This window comes from Ictidomys tridecemlineatus, chromosome 8 (genome assembly GCF_052094955.1).
Source record: "Ictidomys tridecemlineatus isolate mIctTri1 chromosome 8, mIctTri1.hap1, whole genome shotgun sequence".
NCBI classification, from domain to species: Eukaryota; Metazoa; Chordata; class Mammalia; order Rodentia; family Sciuridae; genus Ictidomys; species Ictidomys tridecemlineatus.
Genome location: NC_135484.1, coordinates 18681022 through 18700482, shown reverse-complemented (window position 1 = coordinate 18700482; position 19461 = coordinate 18681022). Strand labels below are relative to the sequence as shown.

The 19461-nt window shown below is 38.5% G+C and overlaps 1 long non-coding RNA gene across 1 annotated transcript in view; it reads right to left on the bottom strand.

The window, feature by feature from the left end:
• Nucleotides 1-6984: 6984 nt before the first annotated feature.
• LOC144366008 (uncharacterized) overlaps nucleotides 6985-19461 on the bottom strand; it is a 113766-nt gene continuing 101289 nt past the window's right edge. Inside the window, exon 2 of the long non-coding RNA XR_013424791.1 lies at nucleotides 6985-10309. This is a non-coding gene — a long non-coding RNA (uncharacterized LOC144366008). The remainder of the gene's footprint in view (nucleotides 10310-19461) is intronic.

The following is a 19461-nucleotide window of genomic DNA, read 5'->3' as shown; positions in this document are numbered from 1 at the left end:
CATTTTTTAAAAGGAGGCATCTAGAAAAAAAGTTTATTATCCACAGACTTCTCCATGGTTAATACTGCTAAGGATATATTTAAGCAAGAACAATAAATACAATGAGAAGGAACAAAATGTGAGAAGCAGATGTGACCACATTAATTGACAAAACGTGGTGATGAATCTATTATTTTGAAAATAACTCAGGTTTTAAAATAACTAATATTATAAAAAAAAAAGATGAGATTGGGAGAACACTAAAGGTGCCATGGTTCTGCGTGCCTTGCAAGCAAATGTACTGATTGCCTAATAGTAGACTATCTCTGGAGCAAAGGGCAATTCCCCTTACAGATTTCGAAGGCAGAATATCTTCTCCCAGGGAAAGGTTATCCATGCTTACTCCTTATTATAAAAGATTGGAGCTGTCTAAATTCAGGCAGACTTTCCTTACTATTCAACCTGGGTTAATCAGCTTTGCATTGCTGTGACCAAAAGACTTGAAGAACAACTTAGAGGAGGGGAAGCTTATTTTGACTCTTGGTTTCAAGGTTCAGTCCATGATTGGTCATCTTCATAGCTCTGGGCCTGAGATGAGATAGAACATTGTGATAGAAGGGCATGGTGGAAAAAAGCTGCTCAGGACATGTCAACCAAGAAGGGGAGAGATAGATAGATAGATTAGATAGATAGATAGATAAAACACACTCCACTCACTAGCGACAAAATATGAATCCCAAAGGCACACCTCCAGTGATCTACTTCCTCCAGCCACAACTTCCCTGCCTATGGTCACCATCCAGTTAATCTATTCAAGTGGATTAATCCTCTAATTAAGCTACAAATGCTCATGACCTAATCATTTCACTCTGAACATTCTTGCATTGTTTCTCTAATGAGCTTTTGAAAAACACCTCATATACAAACCATAACACAATCCATTGTGTATTCAGATGTCATCTGATCATTTTGGTATTACTTCTTTGGAAATTGGGGTTCCAGAACTGGTAAAAAGAAATGTTCATGCTCTTGCTATTTCTAGTAAGTGAGTAATAAAATTTTTCATCTCTCACCCAGGTTGTGTCTTCTGCTGGCATCCATGAAACTGGTAATCTAACTTGTTAGTTTGCTGCTAGAGTAAAATACCAGACTCTTTATAGTTCCTGACAGATTGAGAGGTAGGAAGAGGAATTTAGACAAATTAAAAATGTCTCTTGTTTAGAAAGAAGAAAAAAAGATAGTAAATTTAGATATGTTGGACAAATATAAATTTGTGTGTTTCTGTTAAAACACTGAAGTCAAATATGTAACTTTGAACTAGTAGGATATTAAGAGGAATTTTAAAATAAAAATTTTATAATTGATAATTTCAAAAGCAGGAAAACCTGGAAATAAGAAAAGATACAATAAGTAGAAAAATGTATAAAATAGATTGACAAAAACAAGTCTAAGCAAATCAACAAATAAATAAATCATTATAGCTAAAATAATTGTAGAAATGAGCTCCACTTTTCACCACAGTTAAATACTGCCCCAATAAGGGAAGGACAGTATATCCATCTAGCTACCATAATTCACTAAAAAGAGATAAAATGAAGGAAGAAAGTCACACTTCAGAAGCTCTCAAATATCTTGGATGAGATGTTTGAAAGAGGACATTAGAACTCATAGATTAAAAGATACACATCTTAGATTGTGTTTTACTTATCAATTTCACACATGCCATTTACAATGGTTGGGACTAAAATAAAGAGACATAGAATGCTCAAAATTAAAGATTCAGAAAAAATACATAGTAAGAAATTAGTAGCTGGAGGCAGGGATACCAATATTTATAGCAATAAATATAAATTACAAAAATTGCCTCAAAAGACATAGAAAGTCTAATAACAACAATAAACAAATTCATAACTGAAACAATAACTAAAATATTCCCTTTTCTCTAAGCACCCCCATGAACCACATTCTTCTATCAAGAAATATGCTTCAAAAAAACTTTCTAAACAAATCTTCAAAGAAGAGAGGACCCCAGTCTTATGCTATTTGTTAAAATAAATAAAATAGTAAAAGCTATTCACTATATTTTACTAGCCAATAAAACTCAATATTGGAACTACCCAAGTACAAGGAAGTAAATACATTAGTCAATTTTGCTATGAAATGAACATAAATATCCAAATAAAATATTTGAAGAGAAATCCAATAAATCTTACATTAAGAATATCCTCCTAAGTATACATTCTTTTTGTCTCAGAAGAGTGACAAAGTGATAAGAAAAATCTATCAATAAAATTTACCATGTCAATAAACAAAGGGAGCAGTTACATTACCACCCTAAATATATTTGATAAGACCCAAAAGCTTTGGTAAGACCCAATAATTCTCATGACTTTCAAAACCTGTAAAATTAGAACTAGAAGGAAAATTGTGAAAGTGTATTTATAAATATTTTTACAGCAAATATCACGCTTAAAGATGGGACATTAGAAATAGTCCCTCTAAAGTCAGCTATAAACATTTTCTAAACTGTTTGCTGTTTACATCTGCTATGCAATGTGTTTATAAGATGTTCAAGCCAATACAATAGTACAGTACAAAAATAAAAATAAGTAGTAAAGATTTAAAGACTGAATTTCCTCTTTTCCCCCTGAAGGTCATTTGATCATCTACCTAGAACATCTGAATATATAGAAGACTATACTTGATAGGACTTACAAGAGCATCCAGCAAGGTCACACACTCCAATGGGAGAGGTCACTGCAGAAGGTAAAAGAGCATTCACCATGGTACATCTCACGCATCCACTTACTTCCTCCATGAACTGAGATTGATCTCCTAGCTTATCTCCCTTTCTCACCTGTGTGCCAAAGTATACCAGCACCATCTCAGGTCACTCTACAAAAATGCTGGCCTGAATGTGGTTAAAATCCTCAAATTTGTAACTGTGCTTAGAAAACAGTATAGCTTACCACTGCTATTGCTATAAGCTGCAAACATGCAAAGGAGCTTCTTCATCAGAAGTCAACATAAGGAATGCTGGCAGGAACCCAACTGATAAATCATACCTTGCTTCCTATTTGACCCTTTGGGAATTTAAAGTGGAAAGATTAACTAGACAGACATTGGTCATTCCTTGGTTTTCTCTTCTTTCCTTTCTTTCTTTCTTTTTAAATTTTGGGCTTTTTTGTTTTGGGTTTTTATTAATTGGTTGATTAGCTTATATTTTGCACAGTACAGCCCAATAGCATCAAAACATCACCTCAAGTGCTTTACATTACACATTAACTTCCTCAGGCCCTCTTTCATGGACCAATATTTTGCTTATGCTGTTTCCTCGATCAAGACAGACTTCTCCTTTTCCCAGACTTTTACTATTTATAGACTCTGTTCAAACGTTCTCTATGAAGCTTCCGGATACTGTGCAGTTTGAATTGGCTCTGTGTTCAGACAGGTCAATTTTTTAAGTCTAATGTTTTGATTACATGTTTATCTTTCCTAAAGGAGATTATGTTTGATATGGAAAAGAATAGGGTTTATTTCTTCATCACTGTGGAGGATCAAGCATTGTATATGGAGAGTATTCTAACCATATCTTTTCAGCATTTCAAAGTTGATTCTGATGTTATATTTCAGCATTCTCCAAAATCATAGCCACCATCCACATATGGTTAATATGCACATGAAATGTGAATTGTGTAGCTAAGAAAATATTTTTTTTTAAATTTCATTTTAACTAATGTAAATGTAGATAGTGTACTTCAAAAACTGTCTTGCCACCCAAAGTGAAAATCATGAAAACTAATATGATATGCTATTTACTTTAGCTAATAACTGAAATCAAATTCAAATTCATTCCCAACTTTAGCGAATACTTTAGGTTCTCAGTGGTATCTACTTGCTGCTTTTAGATGGTCTCTTGGTTGGAGTTAACTTCATTAGGAAAGGGGAAATTAATGTAGGTTTTGAAAGAATTTTAACCTTAAAACAATGAGTGTTATGTACATTCCAGGCATGGAAAATGAGAACTACAAAAGCATGGAGATAAAACAGCTCTATTAAATAATCAGCTTATCAAAAAATATCAATTTTTCTGAGAACAGATGGGAAGATTTAGGCAAAGAACTGTACTTTCTCTTGAACATTACACTCCATCCACTCTGCCTCTGAGATCCTAACTCAAGGATGTAGGCTGTATTTTGTCCCTTTCTTTTCAGCATAAATTACTACCTCTCTGTTTATTGATTGATTCCCAATACAATATAATGAAGCTGTTATTTATCTGATCATAAAAGAAAAAATAGTGGAGTCCTCGCTTGGCTCCTCAGTCCCCAGCAGTGTCCACCTTACTTTTCCCATTCCTCAGTCATAAAGCCACAGATTGATGCTTCATCAGTCAACTGGCAGCAGTTGACACAGTTTATATATAGACATTGGTATCTTGGAAAATTCAGATTCAGGATTCAGCAATTCTCGAGGAATCACAATCTACAAGAAGGGCTTCCGGGAACTCTCCTATCTCTCTTTCCTTCTTACCCTGGTGGAAGCTCCTTCCTAGTCCCCATAATATACATCAGTCAATTCACTCACAGAGGTTAAAATCTTGTCAAGAGACCACCACTAATAATTGACAGAACTCCAGTCTCACTGAGTTCCAAGCCAGTGCCAATGACGATGACATTAAATACATTTATAGGACACTGGATAGGGAAGTTCCCAGAAAGAGCTATTTCCCCTTTGTGCCCAGAAGTGAAAGCACAAAGATATTGGAGAAAGATTGTTTCCTTTAGATGAGTTGACTCATCTAAAATTACCTATTTCACATACTCACACGTTGTGTGAAATTTACCACACCACTAGATTAATAGTATGTGGTCCATATTAATATACAAAGACTTTAGAGTTGGGATCACTTGCAAAAGTCTACAGCTTCAGAGAGGGTACAGAAGGAGTCAGTTTAACAGAAATGTTGCTTTCAGGTAAATGCACAGTTGGACTATGGGACCATTAAGTTTTTTGACCAGATAATGGTTGCTTCTTCTAGATAGTAACAGAGTTGCTACTACCATATAGATTGCCTATAAAATGATACCATCATAATGCCTTATCCTTGTTTAGTTCTGCACTTTTGGACAAACCTTGCAAAATCTTTATTATTTCCTTTAATGTGAATGCAAATGAACTAAACTGATAAGATGAGCAATATTTATATTGTCTTTGAAAAACCACTCGGAAAATTTCCCTCTAGTGTATCAGACCTGTGCCCTGTGGCCTGCCAGATGATTTCCTTCAAAGTGCACTATAATGTGTTGATCGTTAATCTATGTACTCAGACTAGGCCTGGGGTATGCAGACCTTACTGATGTTTTACTAAGGAAAATTTCTAGAGTTAGACTTATAAGCTATAAAAAATAAGAGTTTCTTCTATAAAAGTAGTGAGCTCTGAAATCTTTTATCTTCTGGTCCAAAGCACACAAATAAGTTGGCAGTCTAGGACATTAGGAAAAGTGCATCTGTTTAGTCAGGCATTTGTCCAAAAGAAGACAAAGATTTTCTTTTGCCTGCATGGATATTTTGTTAAATTTAAGTACTTTTCTAGTAGAAGAGTCTGAAGCTGAGCCATGATGACTATCTCAAATTTGCTGAATAATAATGCTTTCCCTAAGGACTCTTTTCCTGTGTATTTCCATACTGAACCCCGATCTCCACCAAGTTCTTATGGCCTTCTCAAAAAACTAGGCTCATTTCTAAACCCTATCATTAACCCATGAAGGCCTACCGGACCTGGAGTCTGCTGAATTTATTGACATTTTTCATCATTAGAAGGTTAGATTTGTTATAATTTTCTAAAAAATTAAGCTACTTCTAGGAGAACACTGTATTTCAATCTAAAAATAATTTATATTTCAAGGCTTTTCTGATTTAAGATATTCAATATGCTGCATTGTTTCTCTCTTATGATGTCATAGTAAAATAGCAAATGTTTTATTAGATCTTCCAACTCTGTGTTCATAAGGCCTACTGTTTAAGTAGTTACCTGTTCAATGCATGTTTTTCCCTACTATATTATCTGCTCTAAGAGCAAAAGGAATCTGCTCCCCCCTTGTACACTGGCATCCAGAATGATACCTGACATACAGTTGACATTCGATAAATAAACAGGGTTTTTGTTTTTTTTTTTGCACTTCAAGTTTGCTCATTACTCAATATTAAATGTTCAGTTAAGTCAATCCTCCTGTCAAAAAACTCTAAATTTGTAGATTAATATTCACAAAATGCCACAATTCCGACCCTTCAAATTTCCAACACTGATTTCCTGACAGAAATAAAGATAGGTGCAATGCAGCATATCACAATACCCTGACTTGATAAAAGCCAGAATGCATAATGTGCAGTGTGATTCTGACCAGGGTGGAAAACAAGGATGGTTCAAATTAACATGAAAATAGAAAGGGGATCAGTGGAGCAGAGGAAGGGCACAGAAGGGAAGAGAAAAAGGAGGGGTAAAGGGAAACAACTCTGGAATGATATTGATCCAAAAATGCTATGTACATATACAAATATTCACGTGAATTCCACCCTCTGTCTATCTATAAAGCACCAGTTTAAAAATAGATAAATAGAAGATCTGTAGATGACTGAGAACAGGGGGAGAAAGGAAAGGAGGGAAACTAGAAGTACTGGAGATTCAAATGGAGCAAATTATAAGTACTGAGGATTAAAATGGAACACGCTATACTCCATGCATGTATGAATATGTCAAAATGAATCCCCCTACACCAAAGGGCTTTCCTAGACGTGGGTGTCCATGAAGGTGTGGGAGGGGACAGTCTCCAGTGGGAAAAATTTCAGGCACAGGAAGCTTTCAGGTTGCCATGGAATCATTGTGAATATCTGTGAGGTAAAACAGGAGCAGGTTGGATGCAGGATGCTGTGCTGTGTAGTTGTGCCAATGTTGGGGTGCAGCGAAGCGTCGGAGGGGAGAGACCACACAAGAGACTCACTTCATGCAATCGCAGGGGGAAGTTTATTGAGGATCCTGTTCCAGCGCGCTGGGACTCTGTGCTCACTCAAGAAGGGAGAGCAGCCCAGAGCCCAGAGCGGAGGGCAGGTGGAGCTTAAGTACACTTTTTGGAGAGGGTGGGGGGCTTTGCATGCATCAGAACAAATCATCATAAGGCGCGGGAAAATTGAACAACAATTCTGAAACATGATTAGTACATACATTGGCGGGAACAATTTAGGCAGAGATGATTGGTCATTTCTAAGTGGGGTACACATTTAAACTGATTGGTTCTGGGGCCTAGATGCGTACGTGCCATGCTACCTAGAGCCCTTAGCTATTAATCAACCAGGGAATCAATGGAGACATTTACTAGGCAGTTCCCTCATTGTTCTAACAACTACAGGGATTACAGGTTTTGGGGGTAGCAGAGGGACTCTAACAATACTAGTCTTTTACTTTTTAACCCAATCCCTGCACTTTGGAAACTTTAGGATGCCTGGTCTTTTACACTTTAACTCAGGCTCTGCGGCTTAGATTCAGCTTGGAAATTTTACCTTTACATTCCCCACTCCTTTTTCTGACTACTTTTAATCTTAAAAGTACTGAATCAAAATTATTGGAAGGTCTCATTTTCCATTTCTGCCAGTGGAGCATATTGCTGCCTGATTACCATGAGTTGTCCTGCGTTTCCTGGAATCAATTTCAGCATGGCCTCCATTTTAGATTTCACTCGGTATTAGATCCCGATTTGTCTAGCTACACTGACTACCTAACTTTAAATCTGGCTTCATTCCCCCCTCTAATTTGGGAACTCCTTACTTCTGTGAGGAAGGGGGACGAAGAGAATCTTTCTGGCTTCTTCAGGCTGAAAAGGGACGGCGTGGGGCAAGCAGTTCAGAGTCCCCCCTAAAAGTATCGGGTCTATCGAGTGATCCATGATAAAAGTCCAATTGAGGAGTAATAGGCTGGAGGGCCATTTGAGTGATGGTTGGTCTACAAGAGAAACAAGAATTCATTAGTACTGGAACCATATTGATGCAGCAATAAATGCCATAGCACAGGAATATGCCAATGAGTATGATGGCAAAGACAGAGACTAACAATGTTTTCCACCAGGAAGTACCAAGAACCAGAAGCTAAGATATTGTTTCCATAACAAAGTTGCTGAGGACATGGCTTCTATCTGAGCATGTAAATCTTTAAGGATATTTGTCACATTGCCAGAAATATCAGGAATGTAAATACAACAACCAACATCTAGGGTTACAGATATCTTTTTCCTTAAGATATAGTCTAATAATTTAATGCCATCTGATTCTGCAAAATCCTTTTACTAGTATGACCTTTGTGTCTAATAGAGAAATCTTTAATTTTACTACTTAGGGCTGGGTATCCATATTAGCAAACATCAAGCCTACCTGCCTTGGCTAGAAATAAAGGCCTTAGACTAAAACTACTCTAGCAGTCCCTTTGACAGTTATCAGGCATTTCTGTCTAAGAATCTTTTTTTTGTAGCCTCCAGTTTACTTATTTTTGGAAGTTACATTTAACTATTATTATCATTTAAAATGTCCAGGAACAGCTGTGCTTTGGCTTTGACTGTCTTTGCTAAGTGTTTAAGATGAAGCAAGTCAAACTGACTTTGTTTCCACCTGTTTATTAACAGTCACCTGAATTACCCTGGGGAGTCCTCGGGAACTTCACAGCAGCTTCTCAGTTCTGCTAGTGCCATTTGCGCTAGGATGGGTCCAGGCCTTGCTTGACCATACGGCTTCCCTCAGAAGCATCAGGGATGTCTCCCTTCTCTGATGACCCTCCTCTTCACAGCAAATGCACTGATTGGCTTTCTGTCCTCCACTGGTCTCATTAATCTCCCTGATCAGGAGGTTATGTGGCCTAGAGTTGCAGAGCCCTTTGGAAAAGTTCCCTATTCCCTGATTCAGACTGACTCAGAGGGCAAGAGCCAAGTTTTTAATTTTAAAACTTAATCTTAAACATCCAGCAAATAAGTCAACAGCCTTATATTAAGGGCACTAAACCTCAATGTCTATCTCTCTATCCTGTAGGTGATAACTCCCCATCCTAAGTTAACCCAGGTTGTGAGCTCTTAAAGCAGTACCTCTTTAAAACATTAACAGGCAATCCTTAGACCATCTAAAAGCAAACTACAAAACAAAACTAACTAGGATAAAAACATATTTAGTTATGTAATAGCTACCTTGAATTTTGGCAGAGTTATACATTATAATCCCCTGTTTGAGGTCCTGGCAATCGTGACAAAAACCAGCTTTTGAACACAACCTTAAATGCACTGAAATCTGGTCTATTTCTTTCATAGTCACTTTTACATGTAGTGAGATGGGACATAGAGTTTTATCTCAAGTAAGGCAGGGCTCTTTATAAATCTTAAATACTATAGTTCTGAAGCTGATCTTTGCTTTTTAGACATCATTTTACAAAGCCTACATAAACTGTTGCTCAAGTTTACATGGACATTAGCTACCACAACATAATATCACACCTAAAACATGAATTAAGGAAAGGCTGAAAGCTTTTAACCTCTTGTAGGAAAGTAGCAAAGTACTTCTGTGTTTTACAATAAAACCTTTACCCAGATTAGGCTCTCATTGTCTTAAAAATACATTTAAATTATATCTCAGTGTAGAAAGTAACATAGAAATTTACATATCTTACTGATAACAAGTCCAGTTATAGAACACAAATGATAAATAAATTTCCAACATGTTTTTTTTCTTTGATCCTAAAATTACCATACAACTTTAGGACACCAGCTTGTAAAGCTTCTACCCTACAGACCTGTACACCTGGAAGACACGAACACACCAGTAACATCACAATTACACTGATGATCCCACGCCAACCAAGTTTGGCTTCCAAAGAAATGACTAAGGGGGAGATGGCAGGGCTTGGATAAATGGCAGGCAACCCGTCTATTGGCAAGTTTTTTTTTCAGATATCATCACCAGCACCTGAAGAAGATCAGAGCAAATAAAAACAGAATGAAGATAAAAATTAGAGCAAAGATCAATTTCTGGCAGAAGTTCCATGTTGGGGGACTGACAGAAGAGACCAAGGACCATGAGGAAGCTTAAAAGAACATAAAGACTCATGAATCCAGGATGGCAGATTAAGAGGTTCTCTGAACTTGTTGTTTCCCGCTGTCCCATGTCGGCTGTATTCCATCGTGCCTGGTAGTGAGCTTCAGCACTGAGTGAATTGTTCTCTTGAAGATGCTGGGGGTCCATCGGTCGTCAGAGACTGGAAGTGCCTAAGCAGAAGCTGGTTGGAAGTTTAATTTGAGACTTTCTGCAATCGGATTTGAAGGAACTTCATTATTCAGAGCAAGAGAGCACAAGAAAGTATTGAAAAATAACAGTTGTTGTTTAACCATAGTTGTGTAACTTACTCAAAAACTTATACACATAACCAATTTACATAAACCTCCTTTATCCCTTACTTAAACCCTCTTGATTACTTAGTCACATAGACTCTCCTATCTAGTGATACAAAATTTTTTTTTTATCAGATCCATACCTAGAACCTTTTAGTTTTTCCTTTTCATCTATTAACCTCCTTTTGTTCACATTTTGAAACAATACTTGCCAACCTTTGAATTTAAGCAGAGTTAACATTTTATTAGGGCCTTTTTTTAACACCTAGAGAAACTTATAAGTTTAATTTTAAGGACATCTTTACTTTTATCTGTTTACCCAATCTAAATTGAACCATTTGAATCACGTTAATTAAAGATATTTGGATCTATTTTTAATTTTTCAGGAGCGCTCCTCATCTGGCAATTGTTATATCACTGCAGGATATATGGACATACACACATACAGACATACCGACATACAACACATAACAGGAGTGTGCACACATAACAATAATAAAGGCCTCGTAGCTTTTCGCAGATGAAATCTCCATTGCAATGTTTTTGTTTTTGTTTTGTTTTTTTTTTTAAAAAAAACTCCACTGATCAGAAAAACATTAACTTAGGTCCTCAGGATCAGAATTACGAGCTCAAAAAAATACAGAATCTAAGAAAAACAAGAGTCCTAAAAAAAAAAGATGACTGGCCAGTAGTTAGTAAATACCACACAATTTACTTCTTGGTTTGGTCTAGTTTGAGTTCAGGTAAAAAGACACTTTTATTCTCTTTTTTTTTTTTTCTTTTCTTGGGCCTGAGCTCCAAGCTGCTTCTGTTTGCATATCGGCTTAAGCCCTGGCTAAGATCTGGAAGGAGCAGGGAGAAACTGCTATTTTGTGCAGACACTTTAGGCCTAACGCATTTTAACCTTAAGTTATAATTACAAATTTAAGAAGCAATTTCTAAAATTTCATATCTTTTTACACTAGAAAAACTTGTTCACATAAAACTAGAAATAGGATCTCTACCATCAGAAGAAATTTCTTTAGGACCCCTAAGCCACTTTGCTTTTTCTGAAGTTTTTAAAGTAGCATTAAGTTACATTAAATTTGCCCACACACTACCATGTATATCTAAAATTAAGCTTTGAAAATTTCTAAGACTGTTGGTATTTAATTATCTAATGTTATTGTAATAAGCCAGACCAACGTTTTAATTTAACACTTTTTCCTAAGTCTTACACACTGAGAGAAACAAATACCATATCATAATTTACTATTCTTGCTCAAATCAATGCACTGTATATCTAATGAAATCTCCTTAGGCTACCCAGTTCAAAAATTGAAACCCTTTAATTTTTTTTTTCCCAAGTATTTAAGTTTTTTTTTAGCATGAACTTTCTGAAATCAAACTAAACAATTTGCTTAAACCCAACTTTTAACTGCAAGATAGTGCAATGCCTTAGAAACCCATTTAGATACCAGATTGTTACAATAAAAAATTAATTTTTTTAGACACACATTTAACCTAGATTATCCCTAAGAAACAATCAGACAACCAGATAAGAAAATACCTCTCCAGGTTTTGAACTTTCATTTAATTATGACTCCCATCAGTAGCACCATAGACTTCCCCATAAGTGGACCAGATGTTTTCACGTAGGGGCAACTATAGGTGTAAAATTAAGGGTCTCAGTGTGGCTGGCTTTACTGCATTCAGTGTCCCTTATTTTTAAGTAAACAGAGGTGGCTTAATCTTTAAGATGTAGATAAGGATTGAGGACACTCCCCAGAACTAAATGGTTCTGGCAGCTGCTGGGAGTCCCTTAATCTTATCTCTCACCCGCAGATCAGCTCCTCCAGTTTGGTTTGACCTTAGGAACTAGGCAATTTTTTTTTCCCTTATTTTTAGTAACCAGCTCCCAAAAAGCTCATCCTCTGCTTGCAGTTGTTTCGAGTGCTAGGCTTCCCCAAGAAAGCAGAGTGGAGACTCCTTAAAAGTTTCCTCAGGAGTGTTAAAATTTGTGACTGAAAATTTGGTTCCCGTCTCTAAAGCCAATTGACACCAATTTAATAATGAAGACAGGGCTTTGAGAAAAGTCAAAGCGAGATGTCAAAGTTGTTAAATCCCCAGCAGGCAGCTCTATTTGCACTCAAGCCCGTTATGGGAGGGAAAGGAAACATTGTTTCCCTAGCCTCAGTATTTAGCCTTAGACGGAATTTATCACCCGCCTTGGGCTGCATTTTTAAGCAGCCTGACTCCAGAAAGACCCGTTCGCTTCTTTGGCCCGTGATCACTGCGGCCGAGGAGGGCTGTAACACTCGGGGGGGATTTGGGGACCTGGTCCCTTCTACCCCCACGAGGGAGGGAGAGGGCCGGTGCCCCAGCGCCGCTTTTTTTTTTTTTTTTTTGCTTGCCGGGCGGACAGAGGTGGGGCAGTCCCTTACCAACTCCGTCTCCGACCCCTCCCACCCCGCTGTGGTTGCAGCCGGTTGCCGGCAGAGGAGCGGGAGAAGGGGCGGTCCCCCGCCGACCTCACCCCTGATTCTGTCCGCCAATCCGCCGCGACCCCCCCTTCTCGGGAGACGGCCAGGGGGCGGAGAGGACAGGCGGGTGGAGGGACCGGAACAGGGACAGGACAGATCTGCCATACCGCCTGGTGGAATCCTCCCAGCGGACTGCACGGACCCCACGCATGCAGGAAGAGATTCGCAGATGTCCTGAAAGGTTAGAAGCCATGTTCTAGATGGCCATGCGGCCTGGCTGAAAGACAATATCTCTGACTTTGCAGATTAGAGAGAGAGAGATGAAGGGGGCCATTCAACTCTGAGGGTGGGCCACTCTGAAGCGCAGAGAGACAACACAAACGTGACGCAAACACGGACACACACACAGTAAACGGTTAACACAAGTCCAGAAGCAAAGATTAAAGACAGGCAGTAAACTCAACCTGACAAAAAGAGTTGCCGGCAAATCCAGACGGGTTGGCAGCAAAATACACCGACGAGGGTCCGTCCGCCCCTCTACCTGATGGGGGGGCACTCCTGTTCCCCCTCTACCCTCCAGAGCGTCCTAAGGAGGGAGTGGCTTTGTGGCGCCTAGGCACGTCTGCCTGCCACCGCCAGGGGGAGCCTTACGCTCTCCACTGACAGCCACACACACACACTGCCAACCCCACCCGAGGCTCTGGGAACTTACGTTCCCTGGGGACTTACGCCCGCCACTGAGCCAGAGACCAGAACCTGAGCGATCGCAAAAACAAAAATAAAGAGGAGAGAAGGGGAAGAAAGAGGGAAGAAAGAGAGAGAGAGGGAAAGAGAATGGCGCCTTACTTACCCCCGAAGTAGTCCGTTGTTAGGGTCTCCCTGTCCGGCGATGCGCAGTTCCCGGCCAATGCACCAAAATGTTGGGGTGCAGCGAAGCGTCGGAGGGGAGAGACCACACAAGAGACTCACTTCATGCAATCGCAGGGGGAAGTTTATTGAGGATCCTGTTCCAGCGCGCTGGGACTCTGTGCTCACTCAAGAAGGGAGAGCAGCCCAGAGCCCAGAGCGGAGGGCAGGTGGAGCTTAAGTACACTTTTTGGAGAGGGTGGGGGGCTTTGCATGCATCAGAACAAATCATCATAAGGCGCGGGAAAATTGAACAACAATTCTGAAACATGATTAGTACATACATTGGCGGGAACAATTTAGGCAGAGATGATTGGTCATTTCTAAGTGGGGTACACATTTAAACTGATTGGTTCTGGGGCCTAGATGCGTACGTGCCATGCTACCTAGAGCCCTTAGCTATTAATCAACCAGGGAATCAATGGAGACATTTACTAGGCAGTTCCCTCATTGTTCTAACAACTACAGGGATTACAGGTTTTGGGGGTAGCAGAGGGACTCTAACAATACTAGTCTTTTACTTTTTAACCCAATCCCTGCACTTTGGAAACTTTAGGATGCCTGGTCTTTTACACTTTAACTCAGGCTCTGCGGCTTAGATTCAGCTTGGAAATTTTACCTTTACACCAACAATTAAGGGCAAAAAAAAAAAAAAATACCCTAGATAGGGAAGGCAACACACACCAGACCCTCGCTTGTTCTTCCTGCTCCTAGTTGGATTTCAACACATTTCCTACTGGTTCTGATGTTGCCCTGATGTAGACCTGGCCTACAGGCTGGTAAACTCTGACTTTTACTGAAAGCTCACCCCATTCCTACACAGGGAAGTCAAAGTAATAGGAAATAAAGGGAGTGGGGGAGAAGAAAGAGGGGAAAAAAGGAAAGAAGTAGGGAAGGAGGGAACAACGAGAAATGGAAGGAAAACAGAAAAGAGGAAGAAAGAAAGGGAAGGAGGAAGAATAGAGAAAGTTATTGCCAAAGGCCACTTTTGGTGCACTAACTAGAACATAAAAACTATTGGATTTCACCAAGAAATACACTTCAAACTAGCACAGATAGGGTACAGGAGTTCTTAGCTGACAACAACATGTAGAATTAGCTCAGATCTAACTTGTGAACACATTATGACTTAGCTGTATATTCCAAGGGTAAATCTGGATTCTGCTGCTGTAGTTCGGAGGATAATTTACATAAGAGATGTGAATCCCTAGTGGGAAAGAATTCCCCTTCAGGCTGAAGAAGATGGGGCAATTGAAAGTCTTAACATCTCAGTGTTATATCCTCAATCTGGGAGCACATGAACTTGGCTTCAGGCTATGATGAATGACTGTGACAAAACTGAAGTATCTGCAAGCCAACAGAAACACAAATGGCTCTGAACTGAATCCGGGAGTATGTATAGGAGGTAGAAGGGAGGTACTTCCATTTAGTGGGACTCATTTGTTGCAAAGGGGATCAGATGATCTGTCTTAAAAGACTAGGACAGCTTCTGACTTTTCCACAGCTGTGTCTTGGCATCCACAAATATTGGGAACTATAGTTTTGGTAATGGCAAGAGACACAATTGCAGGACCATCCCCATGATTCTGGCACCATAAGTGGAGCAAGAAATTTCTTCAGAGTGTTCTGAGACACCCTAGAGATTTCTTTAAAGGAATAGTGGTGAGAGGTAAAATCAAAGAAACACCATTCTTCTAATTGTGCCACTTTTGACTCTTACCAATGTGAACTGGTGAAAATCAATAGTCATGCACTATTGAAAGAGCTAAACAATTTTAAAGTTTCCAAGCCAATGCAAAACATTCCTTTATTTATATGTTAAATGTTTCTATTTTTCATTATCAGTGCCAAGAACACATCATGCACACATCACATAGGACTATAAAACGAACCATAAATAACTTTAGACTTGTCAGACAGCAAATGGTTCAACTAGGGACCAGTTTCACACATTACACATTGAACATACACAGCAGCTGCACTGCAAAAAGCGCATCTAACTGAAATCCTAAATAAATGAAGAATGATTATTTCCAGAGTCTTTGATGTACTTTAAATAAATAAAAAGTAAGCTATAACATGTATGTCTAGGACTTTCATGTAAGTTTTTGAATAGACTTACTATTTAAGATTGGAAAAGTCAAAATGAAGACGAACTCCACAATATTACGCATCGAGTTTATGTAAATATAAATTCTCAAAAGTGTAACCCTAAATGCCTGATGAAAGGGGAATGGAAATTATTATGGGTTAGACATGAGAGTCCCCCAAAAGTTCATGTGTTAGACAATGTAAGAAAGTTCAGAGTGAAATAATTGGGTTATGAGAGCCTTAACCTAATTAGACCGTTAAACCCCTGATAAGGCTTAAGTGAGTGGTAGCTGTAGGCAGGTAGGTATGGCTGGAGGAGGTGGTCAATGGGGGCATGCCTTTAGGAGACATATTTTGTCCTTAGTTAGAAGGAGAAGTCTCTTTCTCTACTCCCTGGTGCCTTGTTCTGAGCTTCTTTCCTCTGCCACACCCTTTGGCCATGATTTTTTGCCTCATTTTGGGCCCGGAGCAATAGAACCAGTTGTCTGTGGACTCCGATCTCGGAAACTTTAAAACCCAAAATAAACTTTTTCTCCTCTAATTTTTCTTTTTAGGTCTTTTAGTCATAGCAGAAAAAAATTTAATAGAAGCCTGACTAAAACAGGAGTTAAAGATCTGACTGTCCTATTTTGGATCTCTTAATTGCTCAAATTCCCTCCCCAAGATTGGGCAGCCCACCATCAGTATCTTTAGAAAACTCAAGATTCAAAGACAAAAGACTATATTTTTTTTTAAAAAAAAAAGGTTTGTAGCAAAGTTCTTTCCATTGATTTCACTATGTTAAATAATATTACACTGGACTGCAAATTTGAAATTTCAACACATCAGCAAGGTTTCCTGATCTAAGAAGTACTAACTGCTAGACAAATTATTAACCTCTTTGATCAATTTTACTGACCTTGTAATGGTGAATAGCACCATCTCATGGCCTTTTATAAGGACGACTGAATTAATATATGTGTCATAACTAGCACAGTGCCTGGTACACAATAAATTTTCCATGAACTATTGATACAGAGTTGATGTATCTATAAACCTATTACATCTACTACTTTTGCTATTATTGTTACTATGACTAGTAGTACTACTTGATCATGAATGACACTGAAAACTCTAGATATGAGAATAATGAGTAAGGGCCATTTATTTTCAATGACAAAAATACAAGAATAAAAGTGACTCTAAAAACTCTGGAATTTGAATAATCCCTACTAAATTTTCCTCTGTTATGATCATTATATAATTAACATTAGCTTGGCATACTCGCAGCATGGTTGATTAAAACACAGAGGGAGTCCCTTCTCTCTTTAGCCACTTGAGTTTGGAAAGTGAACCCAAAAGATCCTAGAATGTAAGGATGACAGAACAACTATACATAAAAATGAATATCTTCAGGGGATTTTAAATATCTGGCATTTGGCAATAATAAAGGGTAAAATAAAATGTATCAGCAGTATTTTTAAGCATAGAGGATATCTTTCAACGATGCTGGAGGGGACATGTCTTTAAAATTAAGAATTTCTCAGAAACCATCTCCATGAAACAACATCTGTTTTCCAAACTCCAAATATGAGGAAAATGGTAAGTTGTGATTTATAAAATGTTGTATGTAGTTGAGAATTATACCAAGAAGACTAATATGTGAGGCAAGAATTCTGACATAGGTGAACTTACTTACATAAGATTATCATTGGTGGAACAAAAGTAAACCATACAAAACAGCACAGTCTTAAAATGTTGCAAAACAGCTAAATATGAACTTAGTGAAGAATGGAAAAGTCACTTAAAATTTCCCAAGTAATAAGAAATACTGGAACTGAGCCCTGACAGGTTTCAGAGAGCAAAGGCAAGACCTTCCAGACAAGACCTTTATCATCAACCAACTCACAGAAAAAGGGTCTAACTCTATATGTTTGCAGGAATGATGAGATCACTGGTTTGCAAAGCATTTTGCAAAATAGTGCATCCTAAAATTGTATATAAGTCAGCAAGCTGGTAACGTGAGAAAATCTCCTTGGGGAAAATGTCTACATCAAAATGCCAAATGATTTTTGCATGGCAAAGACTGCAGACAGGAAAAGCTTGTGGGAGGCTGTAATAACCTGCACATGAGGCAAAGAGAGTTTGGGCAGGGGTGATTGCTGAGAAATAAAAAAGGAGCGATAATGAGAAAGAGCATGAAGGAAGTTAAGCAGACCATATTAACTCTCTGGATATAAGAAAATGTAAGTATCAGGAGAGTTTAAAAGAATGACTCCAAGTTATTTAAGCTCTGATATTTGAACCATGGTGTCCAATACAAATGGAGTACATTAAGTGTATAGAATGGGTCAAAAAGAGGAGAGTCTTGTAAAAATTACACCATCCAGGCCGAAATATGGACCTGCGTATGGGAAACAATTAGGGAGGGAGCTGCCGGTTAGATACCAGCAGCCTTGATGTGCATGGTAGCCATGAGAACAGAACACCTGTGGACAGTCGGAGGCCAAGGTCTGATCTTGCAGATCGTGCTCATTAACAAGAAAACATTAAGTTCACACAAATCAACGATGCTGGAGGGGACATGTCTTTAAAATTAAGAATTTCTCAGAAACCATCTCCATGAAACAACATCTGTTTTCCAAACTCCAAATATGAGGAAAATGGTAAGTTGTGATTTATGCAATAAATTTCTATTATGTCTGCGTGCCAGACACAGTTCAGGGAATGGGAATGACAGAACGCCAATGAATTGGAAATGAGGACATCATTCTCTGCCTCCTACCTCTCAAAGTCACCGATGCTTGACAAGGACAGCCAGCTTCCCTCAGTCCCAGAGACAATCTGGACAAATGCAATTAGTACCAGGAAGGTGGGATCCAGAATCTGTCTTGCTGCAAGAAAGCTGACACCTTATGTTTTGAAGTTGGTACCTAAGTACGCTCAGTCAAAATGTTCCTTCTATCCTCGAAGTTTACCCCACTCCATATTTTGTTCACACTCAAAAATTTCTGAGGATACTATAGTTTGAACTACTGCTGATCTGCTCTGATTCTGCCTTCCTAGAGGTAAGTTAGCTCCACTAAATTAGGTCTACTTCCTTCTAAATTTCTTAATTTTCCTTCCTAGAACTACTTATGGGTATTTTTGAAGGGATACTACATTAAAGAGACTCTGAAAGTAGTAATGTTATAAAAATATTTCTCTGACTTCACACATATTTCTAGTGATATTTTCACTAACAAGTGCAAAATAATCTGCACTTTTTCAATGGCAAGGGAAACCTCGGTTTTAATTTCCTGAAAACTGAGCAAGGCAGAAGGTATTTCTACCCTTAGGAAGGTCCAGAGATAGGAGAGTCAATGAACTCCAGTTCAGAAAGCTCAAATGGAACTCTTCCTGATTTCCAGCAGTCACTGGTTTTTGTGCATATCGGGGTTGACTGTTCCTGTCTCCTGCTCCTCAGTAAGAAATTGCTCATTTTTGGTTCTGTTTGTTTCATTTCTTTTTCAAAAATGAAATTGGAGCAGAAATGCCTAAGAAGAGATTCAAGAATGCAGAAAACTTAAATAGTCCCGGAGCACCGAAAGTCAAGTAAGAAAGAAAACTTCTTTGCCTACATTTAGCCT